Source organism: Dendrobates tinctorius, unplaced genomic scaffold (assembly GCF_039654945.1).
Source record: "Dendrobates tinctorius isolate UK_male_01 unplaced genomic scaffold, ASM3965494v1 ptg000143l, whole genome shotgun sequence".
In the NCBI taxonomy this organism is placed as follows: domain Eukaryota; kingdom Metazoa; phylum Chordata; class Amphibia; order Anura; family Dendrobatidae; genus Dendrobates; species Dendrobates tinctorius.
Window position 1 is genome coordinate 6,538,090 of NW_027361810.1, and position 19,529 is coordinate 6,557,618.

Below are 19,529 nucleotides of genomic sequence, written 5' to 3' on the forward strand. Positions count from 1 at the left end.
AGAGGAGCAGAAAGACTTGTAGGGTCCGGAAACCATGGCCAACAGAGTAGAGCCCTGCGAAGCTCATTTTTCCTGCAAGCATCCCCCGCCCCTGAGGAACTGATTCCACTTTTATCCATAAACTTATATTAATTAATTAATTCATTCATCTGTTTTGGATGTTTTCTATTTTGCAATTTAGCACTAAAAATGTCACCTTTTAAAGGAATAACTTACTTTGGACGGTTCTTTCTCGGCTCCTCCTTTCCCAAAGTAACCGGCCCCAATTTGATTCATAAACCTAATGATTTATCCATTTATTTCTCTGTTTTGGATGGTGTATTGCAATGGAGCATTAGAGGTTTCAACCTTTTAAAGAGACAGTCCATTGTTATGAATGAGTCACCGTAGGAGGCAAACACAGAAATACTAGCTAAGTCCAGAAAACCAGAGAAGTTGGCAGCTATCGGATTGCAGACCCCTGAGCCTATCAACAACAACTAGCAGTAGCCGTGGGGGGTTCCCACGGTGCCCTAGACCCCTCGATCACAGCTGGAGAACTAAATAGCCTAAAGACAGAAAGGGAAATCTAAACTGCCCCAGAGCAGACCCCAAAGCAATAGGCAGCCCCCAACATATAATGATGGTGAAGCAAGATGAAAAAACACTCACACAGATAGAAAGATAGGCTGAGCAAATGATGGGGCCCAAGCTAACTAAATAGGACAGGATAGAAAAGCTGCTGTCTGCAATCCGCCAAAACCCTATCAAAACAAGAGCCAACAGGCTGATAGGGAAAAAAGCCCTGAAGACGCTAGGCTTCAAAAAGACTATATCAGTACTCAGGTATTTTCTGAAGACAGAGCAAAAAGGAATTCAGCTCACCCCAGCAGGGAATGGCAGAAATCCAGAAAAACAAGGCAAAACAAAACTAAAACACAAATGCAAAAAGCAGAGCAGAAAACGTAGCTTTTGAGGAGCAGGAATCAGACTGGTTTCCTAGAATCCCTCAGGGAAATCACCAGCAAGGCAGAAGGGCATCGGCTGACTTATATCCAGTCAGCAATTCCAGTCACCCAGTCATCATCATCCAGCTCAGGTGCTTGGTAATCAGCCTCACTACCTTCTTTCACCAGAAGAGGGAGTTCATCAGACCTCAATGGTGAAGGGGAAAATGAACTCACAACAGTCCATGCTTTTTTTCTCTCCACGATTGGTTTCACTGCTTGCAACTCCCTCCCCTGAGAAGCTTTCTCCAATTGTATCCATGAACTTAATGTAATTATGTTTTTATTTGTCTTTTTGAATTCCTTTTATTGTGCGATACATCACCATTTATTTAACCTCTTAAAGAGATTAGTTACAATTGTCAGATCTTTTTTTATTGTGGATGGTCTAATTGTTTACAGTTCCTTCTTCTATGTTAATTATTCTAGTTGTATCCATTAACTAATGTATTTATTAATTTGTTTTGGGTTTTATTTTTCATTTTATGATAATCAGGTATTTGTCTACTCAACTGAATTACCTTCTTCAGACAGCCCATTTTCAGCTCCTCCCTAATTTGGGGCAGTCTCATTGCTTCAAACACCCACCCCTGAGGAACTGTGTCAAGCTCAAGCGCATTTAAATATTTCTACATCAGTTTTCGATTATATTTTAGTATTTTGCAAGTTCTCAATCCCTTCAAAGGAGATTCCTGACCTGTAAGAATAAACTGTAACATGATATTAATATTTTGCTGCACTACAACTCTAAGTGCAACTGTGGTAAATGGGATCTTGGTTAAATTGATGAAGACCTGATATACATGAATGCACTGCAGCATTTTCATCATTGTCCAGCACCATAAAATACTAATCTGGATCAGGGTCCTGATAATCGAGTCTTTAAAAAAAATAAAATCTCTTAAAAAAATAATTTCAAAATAATATTTTTCTAAACAAAAGAATCAGCACAGCAGAGAATAATTTCCACTTCATTCTACTTTAGGAAACCGCCTATAAATATTTATTTTTGTGGAAGAATTTGGCTGAACTGCAGCCTGGAGATACAAACACTAAAGTAGAAAACGGGGTCAGATGCTCGCCCGTCACATATTTCTGAAAAACAAAAAAAGAAGCTGAGTCCTGCAATAGCAGAGCGTGGAGACCATGTTTCTAATGCAATCCTCTTACATCTATTTTTTTATGAATTAAAAAAATATATATTTTTTTGTTTTGGAAACTGACAACAAGTTGATGTTGACGGATCTGTGTTTTTCCGTGGTATTTAGCATTTGTTGTCCATTCATGTCTTGTTATAGACAGTTGTAGATCCAATAGGGCCATGTGCACACAGAGGTTTTCAGATGCACAAGTTCATGGGTATTTGCTGTCGGAATGTTTTTGCGGAGTTTCAAGAGCAGATATTGGCTAGGTGCACCCGACGTCTTTTCCAGGTGGATTCTGCCTGTAAAAACTATCAAAAACATTAAAAAGTTTGGGAATATGCAGTTCCATGGAAAAACAACTTCAGACTTTTGCACATCTCAGGTTTATAAAACCGCCAAGCTCAGAAGACGCTCAGAAAATGTCCTCTACTTTATAAAACAAGTCAATGGGAAAGTGCGAAAGACACACAGAAAACAACTGAACGTTCTGCTTCGTCTTTGCGTAAATGGAGCTAACGACGTCTTCATTATTCAATGGAGTGAAAAAAAAACCACAGTAAAAAAGGCGTCGTCAAAACTATAGGAAAACCCTTCAAAAACCTGCTGGCTGGGAAAACATCTGAAAAAAGTCTTTGGCTTGATAAACTCGCACTTGGCCGCACCGTTTAACATTTTAGAGAGTTTCTTTTCAATTTCCATTCAGTTTCTGCTAGAAATAATCTCCTCCGTATTTGTGAGGTTTTAATTTCCTGAAGTGTTTTTTGAACAGTTTCTAAAGTTCTACCGAACAGTTTTTTTGTTCCTGAAGTGTTTCTTTTTTTCTTTGCAGCCTTTTCAATGTATAGGGTCCAGTTTGGAGCGGATTCCATAATGAACCGCTTCCTATAAGTGACCGCATTCTCAAGGTGTTTTTAAAAACTGAAGCAGAACAAAATGCTGAAAAGACTGAACATATGAACAACAAAGTGATTTTTTATATTAGAACTGAACAGGGAGAGTCGCAAGAATTTCTGAGCGACAATTCAGGGTTTTTTTTAAATAGTCGGGCTGCAAAAAAATTCTCTGGCATTGGGGACAGCCACGGGCCGTGGTCAAATTCTGTATTTTGCAATTTGGCAGAAAATAATATAATTGCACGCTGTAAATATCTGCTAACATTTCCTCAGTAACAAATAGACACAACGTTTCACTGATCTTGTAGGTTTCTGGTGGTTGGGTCGTGTATCCCGCCTGACCACGGCTTTCTGACTGTTGTGCTGTATTACTGGCACCCCGATGTGTTGTATCATATCCGGCTCCGATATTTGGATATTGCCCTGATGAACCCGGAGGACCACTGGGGGGAAACCTGCATATATTGGGATATTCATTTCTGGAACCTTTACTTTGTAGCGAAGTGTTTGTGTTTACAGAGCATTTTTCAATTCGATACCTTTTCTTATAAGTGATGTTGCATTCAGATCGTTATTGGATTCTATTTCATTATTGTTCATGCTGCATTGTTTTCTGTATTGCACTGTTTTATAAGATAGGGTGCACGTTAGGGACCTGTAGGATCCTTCTATGTTCAACGGGGGCGCTACTGCGTATTGATTGAGGGTGCCAAACACCGCGGCCAGGTGGGGATATTTTGAGGGCATCTCTAGATACTTTCCTTTATGTGCCTGTGGCCCTATGACTATTTTTTCCATTTTCTACTTTGAGTGTATTTGCATGTTTTTAGAGAATATTTAGAAGTCATATTTTATAGGGGTTTCTTCAGGGATTTTTGGCTTCTCGGTTGTGCACGGTTTATGGACCCCTTTTGGTACATTTTTTGCTTGGCTTGTTACTGGTTTCGATTGGGTCAGATGATAATGAGTGTCAGCTGGTCCTGGAATTATTAAAACAGTAGTTTCACATAAGCCATAAAACAAAATTTGTACTAAGGCTACTTTCACATTTCAGGTTTTAGTCATCCGGCACGATGCGACGAAATATTTAAAAGTCGGATTCGGCGCCTGTTACGACCGGATCCGGCTTTTTTCCCGTACAGTTTCATTGTCGCCGGATGGCTATGCGGCGCATCAGGCTTTGGCCGGATACGGCAAGAATTGCCGGTCCGGTGTCTAGAAAAAACATTGCATGTAACGTTTTTTCCAGACGCCGGACTGGTTTTTCGCACTGCGCATACCCGGAAGATCTTCTCTGCCAGGAATATATCCGGCAGAAAGAAGGATCCGGTGTCAGCGTTTGCGGCCGGATCCGGAATTGCGCTATTTCATCGCACCTTGCCGGATCGAAAACATCGGATGTGTGAAAGTAGCGTAAGAATCCACGAATAAAGGTAAAAAGTGGATTTTCTGCTGATAAGCAGGTGATGAGGTCCTGCATTAAATGAGGTGTTTTAATTATAAAAAACAGCGTTTATTCCAATTCTTGTATCCTGGACCTCATCACCCACTTATCTACAGCGCAGAAAATCCAGGTGTTCTCCTTTTTCTGACCTGTGGACGCTGTATATTTATGTCTTCTGACTATTGTGTATACACAACACAACTTTATCAGGATAGCACAACCTCTAACATAGTATTAATTTTATACTGGATAAAACCCTATTGTGCTTTTTTGCTCTCCGGCTCCTGTATAAAGATCCTAGGGAGAATCTGGCCTGCTTGCTGACGGTTTCCAGGTAGCCACAGATTTGTGTATACTGAAGTAATTTCGGAAATTGACTTATACTTTTCATAGATATTTTTCCTAAGGCTCTAAGTTCGGGTCTACATGACGTGAACATAATAATAATCTTTATATAGCGCTAACATATTCTGCAGCGCTTTACAGTTTGCACACATTATCATCACTGTCCCCGATGGGGCTCACAATCTAAATTCCCTATCAGTATGTCTTTGGAATGTGGGAGGAAACCCACGCAAACACAGGGAGAACATACAAACTTCTTGCAGATGTTGTCCTTGGTGGGATTTGAACCCAGGACTCCAGAGCTGCAATGCTAACCACTGAGCCACCATACAGTGCTAACCACTGAGCCACCTTGCTGCCCTATGGCACATTTTGGCTGTGATTTTATGAACTGGTTGTTTTGGGGCAATTTCATAAAACTGTGGCAAAAAAATTGAAGTTGGCCACCGCGTAAACGCTGAAGCAATGAGTTTCCCACCTTTTGAGCTTTTCTTATCCTCGCCTAATTGGATATTGACTTTCCACTAAAAACTGACCAACATTTTTCCACTGTTGGGACTTTGAGATGCCAAAATCAAGAGCTTCCTTCTGTTTGTAAATCTTCTCTCCCGCCCCATCCGAAGGTCTCACACCACCGCCATATCTGCAGCACAGGAGCATCCTGGGGCCACTTGGCTCCCAGTATCCAGATCCTATAGAAAGCTGACTTGTCTCTACCAAACTCCTCTGTCCATCCCAAGCCAGCACCATCTCCATCATGCAGCCCCGACTCCATTTGGCCCCTGCATCCAGCACACGCACTACCTGTTGGCCATTATTGGTCCTAGAGGGCGAGATGACGCCCATGTCCGACCACAATAGATTGTCAGGGACGCGATCGCTGGGTGAATGTGTTACATCTCTTCCTTTGCATGTGGACCCTATAAGCAGCTACAAGCCCTGCGTGTTATATTCCGGGTACCCAAGGTCATAGCCGCGATCCAAAGCCCACCGCTGGTTATACGCTGCCGCATTCCGCCATCCCCGCAGCACATGTAGACGACGAATGAACCCGGAAATGACGGTTTGCCCTAATTTTCATCACTGACACAATAAGTGCCGACCATTATAGAGAGGATAGAAGGAATGCAATCATGAATTTCCCGAGATAACACTCTAAATCCTTCCCAAATAAACAGCTGAGAGAAAAGAGAGGCGCTGAGAGCGTCCCCTGCTGGAAATAATCCGCTAACTGCTGTACCTGAGCGGACCGAGGGGGATAATGAGCTGCGACACCAGTCAAAGGGAGCACAACATGTACAAGAGGGGCAGCAGACCGCAGGGGGCCGGACACAAACGCACATCACAATCTTCAGATTTATAGTTTTTAAACAGGTAGAAAACCTCGTATCATTTCCTTACACGTCACAAATACTTGTTACATTGTGTTGTATCACAGAAATCCAATAAGATACATTTAAATTTGTGGGTGTCATGGGAAAATCGGGAAAAGTTCACAGAGTATAAATAATTTTTCAAGGCACTGCATATATGTACAGCCGGTATAACCTGGGCATCTCCTGTATATAATTATATATGTACAGCTGGTATAACCTGGGCATCTCCTGTATATAATTATATATGTACAGCTGGTATAACCTGGGCATCTCCTGTATATAATTATATATGTACAGCTGGTATAACCTGGGTATCTCCTGTATATAATTATATATGTACAGCCGGTATAACCCGGGCATCTCCTGTATATAATTATATATGTACAGCAGGTATAACCTGGGCATCTCCTGTATATAATTATATATGTACAGCTGGTATAACCTGGGCATCTCCTGTATATAATTATATATGTACAGCCGGTATAACCTGGGCATCTCCTGTATATAATTATATATGTGCAGCCGGTATAACCTGGGCATCGCCTGTATATAATTATATATGTGCAGCTGGTATATCCTGGGCATCTCCTGTATATAATTATATATGTACAGCCGGTATAACCTGGGCATGTCCTGTATATAATTATATATGTACAGCTGGTATGACCTGGGCATCTCCTGTATATAATTATATATGTACAGCCGGTATAACCTGGGAATCTCCTATATATAATTATATATGTACAGCTGGTATAATCTGGGCATCTCCTGTATATAATTATATATGTACAGCCGGTATAACCTGGGCATCTCCTGTATATAATTATATATGTACAGCTGGTATAACCTAGGCATCTCCTGTATATAATTATATATGTACAGCTGGTATAACCTGGGCATCTCCTGTATATAATTATATATGTACAGCCGGTATAACCTGGGCATCTCCTGTATATAATTATATATGTGCAGCCGGTATAACCTGGGCATCGCCTGTATATAATTATATATGTACAGCCGGTATAACCCGGGCATCGCCTGTATATAATTATATATGTACAGCCGGTATATCCTGGGCATCTCCTGTATATAATTATATATGTACAGCCGGTATAACCTGGGCATCTCCTGTATATAATTATATATGTACAGCCGGTATAACCTGGGCATCTCCTGTATATAATTATATATGTGCAGCTGGTATAACCCGGGCATCTCCTGTATATAATTATATATGTACAGCCGGTATAACCCGGGCATCTCCTGTATATAATTACTGTATATATGTACAGCCGGTATAACCCGGGCATCTCCTGTATATAATTATATATGTACAGCCGGTATAACCCGGGCATCTCCTGTATATAATTATATATGTACAGCTGGTATAATCTGGGCATCTCCTGTATATAATTATATATGTACAGCCGGTATAACCTGGACATCTCCTGTATATAATGATATATGTACAGCTGGTATAACCCGGGCATCTCTTGTACATAATTATATATGTACAGCCGGTATAACCTGGGCATCTCCTGTATATAATTATATATGTACAGCAGGTATAACCTGGGCATCTCCTGTATATAATTATATATGTACAGCTGGTATAACCTGGGCATCTCCTGTATATAATTATATATGTACAGCAGGTATAACCTGGGCATCTCCTGTATATACACTGTGTTCCAAATTATTATGCAAAAAATATTTCCTCATATTTTCTCTAAATTACCTATATGAATTGCAGTCATTGTTATTTTCCAGTCATCTAATATTCTAGTATAATTGCAATGTTTTTGAACAAACTGCCTATAAAAACAGTATATTTTTAAAAATAAGAAACACTCAAAATGCATGTTCCAAATTATTATGCACAGCAGAGTTTTCAACCTTTTTATTTTGAACAAAAAAATGGTGAATTGTGACATTATAAGCATTATCAGCTTATTACAAAATGAAATCAAACAGTTTTCAAGTCAAAACTTTATTCTAGGTGATGTTACATTTGCACATAGGAGCCGTTGTTCGAAAGAAGCTTCTGAACTCTCTCGTCCATTGAATTTGTCAGTTTTTGGATGGTTTGTGCTTCCATTGTTGTGCATGTGGACAGAATCCCCTCCCAGAGCTGCTGCTTAGAGTTGAACTGCCTCCTGCCATCATAGACACTCCTTTTGATGATGCTCCAGAGGTTCTCAATGGGGTTGAGGTCAGGGGAAGATGGTGGCCACACCAGAAGTTTGTCCTCTTTTATGCCCATAGCAGCCAGAGATGCCGATGTGTTATTTGCAGCATGAGACGGTGCATTATCAGGCATGAAAATGATCTTGCTGCGGAAAGCACGGTTCTTCCTCTTGAACCATGGCAGGAAGTGCTGTTTTAGAAACTCCACATACAGTAATGGCCAAAAGTTTAGAGAATGACACAAATATTAATTTTTACAAAGTCTACTGCTTCATTTTTTCTAATGGCAATTTGCATATACTCCAGAATGTTATAAAGAGTGATCAGCTTAACAGCAATTACTTGCAAAGTCAATATTTGCCTAGAAAATGAACTTTATCCCCCAAAACACATTTCAACATCATTGCAGCCCTGCCTTAAAAGGACCAGCTAACATCGTTTCAATGATTGCTCCATTAACACAGGTGTGGGTGTTGATGAGGACAGGGCTGGAGATCAATCTGTCATGATTAAGTAAGAATCATAGAATCATAGAATCGTAGAGTTGGAAGGGACCTCCTGGGCCATCTGGTCCAACCCCCTGCTCAAAGCAGGATTCGCTAAATCATCCCAGTCAGATGTCTGTCCGAATGACACCACTGGACACTTTAAAAGGAGGCTGGTGCTTGGCATCATTGTTTCTCTTCTGTTAACCATGGTTATCTCTAAAGAAACACGTGCAGTCATCATTGCACTGCACAAAAATGGCCTAACAGGGAAGAGTATCGCAGCTAGAAAGATTGCACCTCAGTCAACAATCTATCGCATCATCTAGAACTTCAAGGAGAGAGGTTCCCTTGTTGCCAAAAAGGCTCCAGGGCGCCCAAGAAAGACCAGCAAGCACCAGGACCGTCTCTTAAAAGTGTTTCAGCTGCGGGATCGGGCTACCAGCAGTGCAGAGCTTGCTCAGGAATGGCAGCAGGCAGGTGTGAGTGCATCTGCACGCACTGTGAGGCGAAGACTCTTGGAGCAAGGCCTGGTCTCAAGGAGGGCAGCAAAGAAGCCACTTCTCTCCAGGAAAAACATCATGGACAGACTGATATTCTGCAAGAGGTACAGGGAGTGGACTGCTGAGGACAGGGGTAAAGTCATTTTCTCTGATGAATCCCCTTTTCGATTGTTTGGGACATCTGGAAAACGGCTTATTCGGAGAAGACCAGGTGAGCGCTACCACCAGTCTTGTCTCATGCCAACTGTCAAGCATCCTGAAACCATTCATGTGTGGGGTGGCTTCTCAGCCAAGGGAATGGGCTCTCTCTCAGTCTTGCCTAAAAACACAGCCATGAATAAAGAATGGTACCAGAATGTCCTCCGAGAGCAACTTCTCCCAACCGTCCAAGAGCAGTTTGGCGATCAACAATGCCTTTTTCAACATGAAGGAGCACCTTGCCATAAAGCAAAGGTGATAACTAAATGTCTCAGGGAACAAAACATAGAGATTTTGGGACCATGGCCTGGAAACTCCCCAGATCTTAATCCCATTGAGAACTTGTGGTCAATCATCAAGAGACGGGTGGACAAACAAAAACCTTCAAATTCAGACAAAATAAAAGCATTGATTTTGCAAGAATGGACTGCTATCAGTCAGGATTTGATCCAGAAGTTGATTGAGAGCATGCCAGGGAGAATTGCTGAGGTCCTGAAGAAGAAGGGTCAACACTGCAAATATTGACTTGCTGCATTAACTCATTCTAACTGTCAATATAACCTTTTGTTACTCATAATATGATTGCAATTATATTTCTGTATGTGATAAAAACATCTGACAAACACACATAAAAACCAGAGGCCAGCAGATCATGTGAAAATATAATATTTGTGTCATTCTCTAAACTTTTGGCCATGACTGTAGATTATGGAGTTCATCTTTACCCCTTCCGGGATCCTAAAGGGGCCGACAATCTCTCTCCCCATGATTCCAGCCCAAAACATTACTCCACCTCCTCCTTGTTGGCGCCTTAGCCGTGTTTTCATGGGGTGTCCATCAACCAGCCATCCTCCACTCCATCTGGACCATCGAGCGTTGCACGGCACTCATCGGTGAACAAAACCGTTTGGAAGTCAGTCTTCATGTCTCGTTTGGCCACTGGAGCAGTTTCTGCTTGTGTGCAGTGGATAGAGGTGGTCGGCAGGATGGCTTACGCACAGCTGCAAACCTCTGAAGGACCCTGCATCTTGTTGTTTGGGGGATGTTGGAGGCACCAGCAGCTTCAAACACTTGTCTGCTGCTATGACAAGGCATTTCTGAAGCTGCTCTTTTAACCTGACGCAATTGCCTGTTGGAAAGAGTCCTCAAATTTTCCTTTTCAGCCGACACATCCTTTTTCTTTCCCATTTTGGCAAAAAATGTCGGCTGCTTAATAATGTGGAACAGCCTTCTTCAGTAGTCTTGCCTTTGTTTGGACACACCGGCCAAACTAATGTGCACAGGTATCTGCAATTGCTTTCAGTGATATAAAGAGCCCTGACACACATCACCATCAATGAGTGTAAATGACAAAAAAATTCTAACCTTATCACTCCTAAACTCTTTTTGCATAATAATTTGGAACACAGTTTAATTATACATGTACAGCTGGTATAACCTGGGCATCTCCTGTATATAATTATATATGTACAGCTGGTATAACCTGGGCATCTCCTGTATATAATTATATATGTACAGCTGGTATAACCTGGGCATCTCCTGTATATAATTATATATGTACAGCTGGTATAACCTGGGCATCTCCTGTATATAATTATATATGTACAGCTGGTATAACCTGGGCATCTCCTGTATATAATTATATATGTACAGCTGGCATAACCTGGGCATCTCCTGTATATAATTATATATGTACAGAAGGTATAACCCGGGCATCTCCTGTATATAATTATATATGTACAGCTGGTATAACCCGGGCATCTCCTGTATATAGTTATATATACACAGCCGGTATAACCTGGGTATCTCCTGTATATAAGTATATATGTACAGCTGGTTAACCTGGACATCTCCTGTATATAGTTATATATGTACAGCCGGTATAACCTGGGTATCTCCTGTATATAATTATATATGTGCAGCTGGTATAACCTGGGCATCTCCTGTATATAATTATATATGTACAGCTGGTATAACCTGGGCATCTCCTGTATATAATTATATATGTACAGCTGGTATAACCTGGGCATCTCCTGTATATAATTATATATGTACAGCTGGCATAACCTGGGCATCTCCTGTATATAATTATATATGTACAGAAGGTATAACCCGGGCATCTCCTGTATATAATTATATATGTACAGCTGGTATAACCTGGGCATCTCCTGTATATAGTTATATATACACAGCCGGTATAACCTGGGTATCTCCTGTATATAAGTATATATGTACAGCTGGTTAACCTGGACATCTCCTGTATATAGTTATATATGTACAGCCGGTATAACCTGGGCATCTCCTGTATATAATTATATATGTACAGCTGGTATAACCTGGGCATCTCCTGTACATAGTTATATATATATATACACAGCTGGTATAACCTGGGTATCTCCTGTATATAAGTATATATGTACAGCTGGTATAACCTGGACATCTCCTGTATATAATTATATATGTACAGCCGGTATAACCTGGGCATCTCCTGTATATAATTATATATGTACAGCTGGTATAACCTGGGCATCTCCTGTATATAATTATATATGTACAGCTGCTATAACTTGGGTATCTCCTGTATATAATTATACATGTACAGTTGATATAAGTTTTACATCTTACTAAACATAGTGATATGGAGAATGCTGGTATAACATGGGCTTTTTCTGGAACACAATGAAATAATTATCTGTGAATGTAAGGAGAGTTACTTAGTAGGCACTTATTTGAACAGATGGTTGATACAAGACCTTTGTGATGTAATTTACAGCACATTAACCTTGTTGCTCTTATGCCCATTATTTGGTGATTCAATGATCTGGAGAAGTGATTGATGAAGAAGTTTTTTGTCTTTTTTCCTTTAGGAATCAATATAAAGAAAGATGTTTTATACTGTGAATATTCAGCTAAAATGATCACTTAGAAATCTACTTCAGTTATTTAAAGGAAATTAAATTATAATGTAGAACATGAGGTGATTTCAATTATTTTCATATTAACTGATTATTTACAGGCTGAGTTTAATTAAATATAAGAAAACTCGCATAACACATAACATCAGACAGGAAAATAACTTTTTGTCTTTTCTACTGGCTACCTCATGGCATATTCTTATGTGGAACAATATTGGTAAATTATAAAAAACGATTGTTGGGAATCCTTCACCAAATTTACAAGAATATAACTACTATAATACTGCCCCTATGTACAAGAATATAACTACTATAATACTGCTCCTATGTACAAGAATATAACTACTATAATACTGCCCCTATATACAAGAATATAACTACTATAATACTGCCCCCTATGTACAAGAATATAACTACTATAATACTGCCCGCTATGTACAAGAATATAACTACTATAATTCTGCTCCCTATGTACAAGAATATAACTACTATAATACTGCCACTATGTACAAGAATATAACTACTATAATACTGCCCCTATGTACAAGAATATAACTACTATAATACTGCTCCTATGTACAAGAATATAACTACTATAATACTGCTCCTATGTACAAGAATATAACTACTATAATACTGTCCCCTATGTACAAGAATATAACTACTAAAATACTGCCTCTATGTACAAGAATATAACTACTATAATACTGCCCCTATGTACAAGAATATAACTACTATAATACTGCCCCTATATACAAGAATATAACTACTATAATACTGCCCCCCATGTACAAGAATATAACTACTATAATACTGCCCCCTATGTACAAGAATATAACTACTATAATACTGCTCCTATGTACAAGAATATAACTACTATAATACTGCCCCTATATACAAGAATATAACTACTATAATACTGCCCCCATGTACAAGAATATAACTACTATAATACTGCCCCTATGTACAAGAATCAAGAATATAACTACCATAATACCGCTCCTATGTACAAGAATATAACTACTATAATACTGAAGAAAAAGCCTAGAATCCAGCCCTGGCTATGGTCAGCACGCAATACATAAAGTGCATATGCACATATTGATTTCTAACTGTACTTTAAAATGAGACATTTAGCAAACAATTGATCACTTCTTTGAGCCACCCCGCCACGTCAAGGCATTCTCATATGGGGCAGTCCTACTCTACGTTTTTTATATTTGCTGTGCCATTACGGCCTCCTAAATGTATTAAAAGCAAGACTGAAGCGTTTCTGAATCACTCCCATGGCACCAGAAAGGGCGAGCACAGATAAAGGCTGACCAGGTCCGGGGACATGGACATTTCAGATCTGACCTCCACTCTGCCAAACCAGCAACCATAGATGAAGGGTGAAACAGGCCCAGACACAGGTGCATAATCAAACAGAGCCTGGGGGAGGGGAGGGCTGCTGTATGTGTGTACAGCAGCCTAGATCAATCACAATAAAGACAGATAGAATGGCGTGCATAACCAAGCACACATGACAAAAAGTGGGGAGTGATTCAGAAACGCTTCGGGTACATTTGCAATTTCTGCAGTCTTGCTTTTAATACATTTAGGAGGCCATAATGGCACAGCGAATATAAAAAACATAGTGTAGGACTGCCCCATATGAGAATGCCTTGGCGTGGTGGGGTGGCTCAAAGAATTGATCAATTGTTTGCTAAATGTCTCATTTTAAAACACAGTTAGAAACTAATATGTGCATATGAACTTTATGTATTGCGTGCTGACCATAGGCAGCGCTGGCTTCTTGGCTTTTTTGTTTACTATAATACTGCCCCTATGTACAAGATAGTAACAAGCAAAATATTGAATACTCAGCCGTATGAGATGAGTGTTTTTATATCCTATTTCAAATCTTTAATTCGTTACACTCCTAATTCTCTTTGCATTTGTAAATCACTCATGATCATATTGATAGCTTACGATGGCAGTGATGGGATCTTACACGTGATGGCAGTATTATTTGGTGCACACTTATGGTGGGTATTTTCTATAGTAACAGATCTCAGTTATCCAGTTATTACTTGTGTTATATCACCTGCTTTTTTATGTTTGATGTTACTAGTTTACAGACAGAGGTGCACGGCCCCCCGAAGAAGCCAACGTGAAACGCGCGTCGGGGCTGCGGTACTGGGTGTTCTGGACTGAGGCACTATGGGTAAGAGCAAGTCCTGCACTGGATTACGAGAGTGTTATTGGGTCTCCAATACTGATGGAACATAGTCAGCAACTGCAATTTGGCACCTCAAGTATTTTTCTTCTATATATTACAACTAGCTCTTTATTGCTCCCCCACCTCATGTTATAATGTCTAGACACACTGTACTATGTGTGTAAACCTTCTGTCCTTATTGTAAAGACCCTCTGCTGGATATTAATGAGTTTATCATATATATTGAATTGTTGTCCTATTTAATAAACTTGTATATGTTTTTTCATACAAAAAATCTTGTGGACATTAACTCTGTGTGTATCAGTTGATTCTGGTTTACAGACAGGTAACATGCACACTCCTCATATTTGTTTCAATTTTTGTATTATGACCTGTACTTCACGTCATACACTTGTCCCTACTTTTACTTGTTCATCCACCATTTTTGTGAATTTGATGTCTCTTCTTTTCCCTCCTTTTTGCCATCTACGAACTGCCTGGAACGCTTTCCCACTTCTATATGTGCCCCACGGCCGAGCTATACCGCAGTGTCAGAGACTTCTCAGACTTGCTCGGTCTTTTTGGTGGGGGTTTGGGTGGGGGCATTTTCGGCACCTGCTTAAATTTCACCCTCCTGCTCTCTTAACTGGCTTAACGAAAAGCCCACTGGGCAAATGCATGGAGGTTTTGCAGCTGGTAGAAGCTTAATAATCACTTCTCCTCTGGAAAGCTGTACATATAGTAACAGGATCCTGCTGCCTGATAGGAATCCCGGGCCATCGAGCGCTCCACTGAATGGACACTGCCACATTGTTCGCTCGACCTCGTTCTTGGGTTACAGTCACTGGAATATTCGGTTTTGGAAGGATCCTTGTTACATTTCTAGGAAAAGATGTGACAAAGCATTTTAAGAGTGGGAGACCCCTATACAATTCGCGCCTGAGTCTCCCTTGTCCTGACTTACTGATTAATCTGCTTGGTATTTCCATCGTCTAGAGCGGCGGGCTATGAGCTTTGCCTCCCCAGCTGTTCCAAACTACAACCCCTCAACCTGTTGGGAGTGGTAGTTTTACAACATCTGTAGTGGCACAGGTACTATGGATCTGAAGACTGTTGACTGACGGATTACTGATCCCAATCTCTTCTTGGCACAGATGCAGCATGGAATCCTGGGCATTGGGTTCGGGCGTTTTTATTTTATGAGAAAAAAAAAAAGTTAAACTTTCTTCCATTAAATGGATCTGAAAAGTCTGGATGTCAGCAGCCGAATCACCTGACAAGTCCCTTTATAAATACATGGGAAAGAACGCAGATAAAAATGCCTGAATGCACTTAGGTGACCTCCTGGGTTTCGTGTATCTTTTTCTATAGATAGATAAAAATCTACAGACAGAAAGATAAAAACAGGTCTGGGTGGCAAAGCAATTGCCCAACCTGAGGATAGATCTAAAAAAATGGAAGTAGCACTCCGATAGAATAATGCAGCTCCCTGGACTTAGCCCATATCGCACCACGTTGGCCAATAAAGTCCAGGACATTGCAGTATTATTTTGGAGTACTACTTCCATTTTTTGCATCTAGATAGATAGGATCCATATCGGGCCCCGATAATTACATGGGCTTTTCTCGTGAAGGGCCACACTTGAGGACTTCCTCATGGTTTGGAGTCATGAACATCTTGATACTCTTGTGTGTCCTCACAAAGTTGTTTGAAACTTAATGTCCCACCCTACATATTAAAAATCTGCCCAGGACACCACCATGATTGTGATATAGGCGATCCCAGATTGAACTTTCATGGATACTATGTATTGGATCCCAATAACTCTGTTGACTCATGACCTCCATTGTGTCCAGTGTCTTTTCTTGGACGAGCGCCCTTCACATCTTCATCCTTGTATGTATTTCTGTATTGGAAACTCTGTGTTGCTAATCTCCATGGAAGATGACTGCAGGACATTGTGGATTATTGGCTTTGCTTTCCATCACTCAGGACACTATTCACAACCTACCCAGCGAGGCAGCTGTCCAACAAGAGCGCAGAGTTATTATGAGAGCGGAGCGACGACTTGGCAGCAGATTGGTAAAGAACCTTGATCAACGAAAGTCTCACCCACATCCAACTGATCCCTCAGTATGCCGATAAATGACCAGAATTAAGTTATAGGTAATTCTGGGCAAAAGGTCTGAAGAATCATCTGAGTAGAGAAGACAATTATTATTGGAGGAGGGCGATGAAAAGAGAAACCACAAGATGAAGGAACATTCAATTGTGGCTTCCCCACAAATAAGTCAGCAGACAACTGACTACTTTATACAGTCATATGTAAAAGTTTGGGCACCCCTATTAATGTTAACCTTTTTTCTTTATAACAATTTTGGTTTTTGCAACAGCTATTTCAGTTTCATATATCTAATAACTGATGGACTCAGTTATATTTCTGGATTCAAATGAGGTTTATTGTACTAACAGAAAATGTGCAATCTGCATTTAAACAAAATTTGACCGGTGCAATAGTATGGGCACCCTTATCATTTTCTTGATTTGAACACTCCTAACTACTTTTTACTGACTTCCTGAAGCACTAAATTGGTTTTGCAACCTCATTGAGCTTTGAACTTCATAGCCAGGTGTATCAAATCATGAGAAAAGGTATTTAAGGTGGCCACTTGCAAGTAGTTCTCCTATTTGATTCTCCTATGAAGAGTGGCATCATGGGCTCCTCAAAACAACTCTCAAATGATCTGAAAACAAAGATTATTCAACATAGCTTTTCAGGGGAAGGATACAAAAAGTTGTCTCAGAGATTTAACCTGTCAGTTTCCACTGTGAGGAACATAGTAAGGAAATGGAAGAACACAGGTACAGTTCTTGTTAAGCCCAGAAGTGGCAGGCCAAGAAAAATATCAGAAAGGCAGAGAAGAAGAATGGTGAGAACAGTCAAGGACAATCCACAGACCATCTCCAAAGACCTGCAGCATCATCTTGCTGCAGATGGTGTCACTGTGCATCGGTCAACAATACAGCGCATGCATAACGCCTTTTTGTATGACCAAACAACTCAATCTTTGTTTCATCAGTCCACAGGACCTTCTTCCAAAATGTAACTGGCTTGTCCCAATGTGCTTTTGCAGACCTCAGGTGACTCTGTTTGTGGCGTGCTTGCAGAAACGGCTTCTTTCGCATCACTCTCCCATACAGCTTCTCCTTGTGCAAAGTGCGCTGTATTGTTGACCGATGCACAGTGACACCATCTGCAGCAAGATGATGCTGCCGGTCTTTGGAGGTGGTCTGTGGATTGTCCTTGACTGTTCTCACCATTCTTCTTCTCTGCCTTTCTGATATTTTTCTTGGCCTGCCACTTCTGGGCTTAACAAGAACTGTACCTGTGTTCTTCCATTTCCTTACTATGCTCCTCACAGTGGAAACTGACAGGTTAAATCTCTGAGAAAACTTTTTGGATCCTTCCCCTGAAAAGCGATGTTGAATAATCTTTGTTTTCAGATCATTTGACAGTTGTTTTGAGGAGCCCATGATGCCACTCTTCATAGGAGAATCAAATAGGAGAACTACTTGCAAGTGGCCACTTTAAATACCTTTTCTCATGATTTGATACACCTGGCTATGAAGTTCAAAGCTCAATGAGGCTACAAAACCAATTTAGTGCTTCAGGAAGTCAGTAAAAAGTAGTTAGGAGTGTTCAAATCAAGAAAATGATAAGGGTGCCCATACTTTTGCACCGGTCAAATTTTGTTTAAATGCAGATTGCACATTTTCTGTTAGTACAATAAACCTCATTTGGATCCAGAAATATAACGGAGTCCATCAGTTATTAGATATATGAAACTGAAATAGCTGTTGCAAAAACCAAAATTGCTATTAAGAAAAAAGGTTAACATTAATAGGGGTGCCCAAACTTTTACATATGACTGTAACAGTCTGTAGTCTGCAAATGGGAAAACAACCAGTAAATGTCTGTAGTTTTCATGAAACTGACCGACATCGGCCAAACCGGCCAATATTGGTGTCATCGGCTGTAGTCTGGTGTATATGGCGGCTTCCCAATTCTCCCCAGCAGGCGACATCAGGGGAGAGAAGGATCCACCACATTAAATTTCCAATGGCCAGTCCTTTTTTCCTCAGATCAGCCACTATCAGAGGATTCTGGTCATAGGGGGTTCACTTGCCACATTTCTTCTGGAATTTGACCCTATCTGTAAGTTGGTGGTGGACTTGGGTCATTGCCTATCCCGTCATTTCACCACCCCCAGGATAAAGTCATAAGCGTCTTCACGGTGGCGTTGCCCCTTTAAAACAGTGCTGTAATTTTTGTGTAATAATTGACCTGTCCGGTGGCCGGCAGGAATTTGCCGTCTCCCTTTAATGTCAGTGTTGGAATATCAGCATTGCGGATGTTGGTTAGCCGGAGGATCCTACTCCAGGTTTTCTGACCCACTAAAGCACTTTTTGGCAGAGAGGATGGCTATTAACTGCAGGATATGCCAAAAAACGCTGAGCGCTGACACATATCATACACTGGATATGAAGGGAAACAATGTATCTCTTGTCACACACAAATATATAGAAGCCATAAATCATCAGAGAGCAGAGCAAGTGAGGAAGCAGAAAGTGAACGGACCCCCCTCCTCCGCCCCATGATGAGAAACACAGAGCTCACAGTCTGGGGGTCTTACATTAGGGCTGGACATTGAAAAGTCATGTTTTGTCAGCTGCTATCATTAAACGTATCACTCCAGGTTACAGAGCAGCAAATACAAAACATCCGGGGAAAATGAGTCTTTCTGGGATTCTCCCATTGTTTCTGCTCTGGAAGGTCTTACACTTTAATGC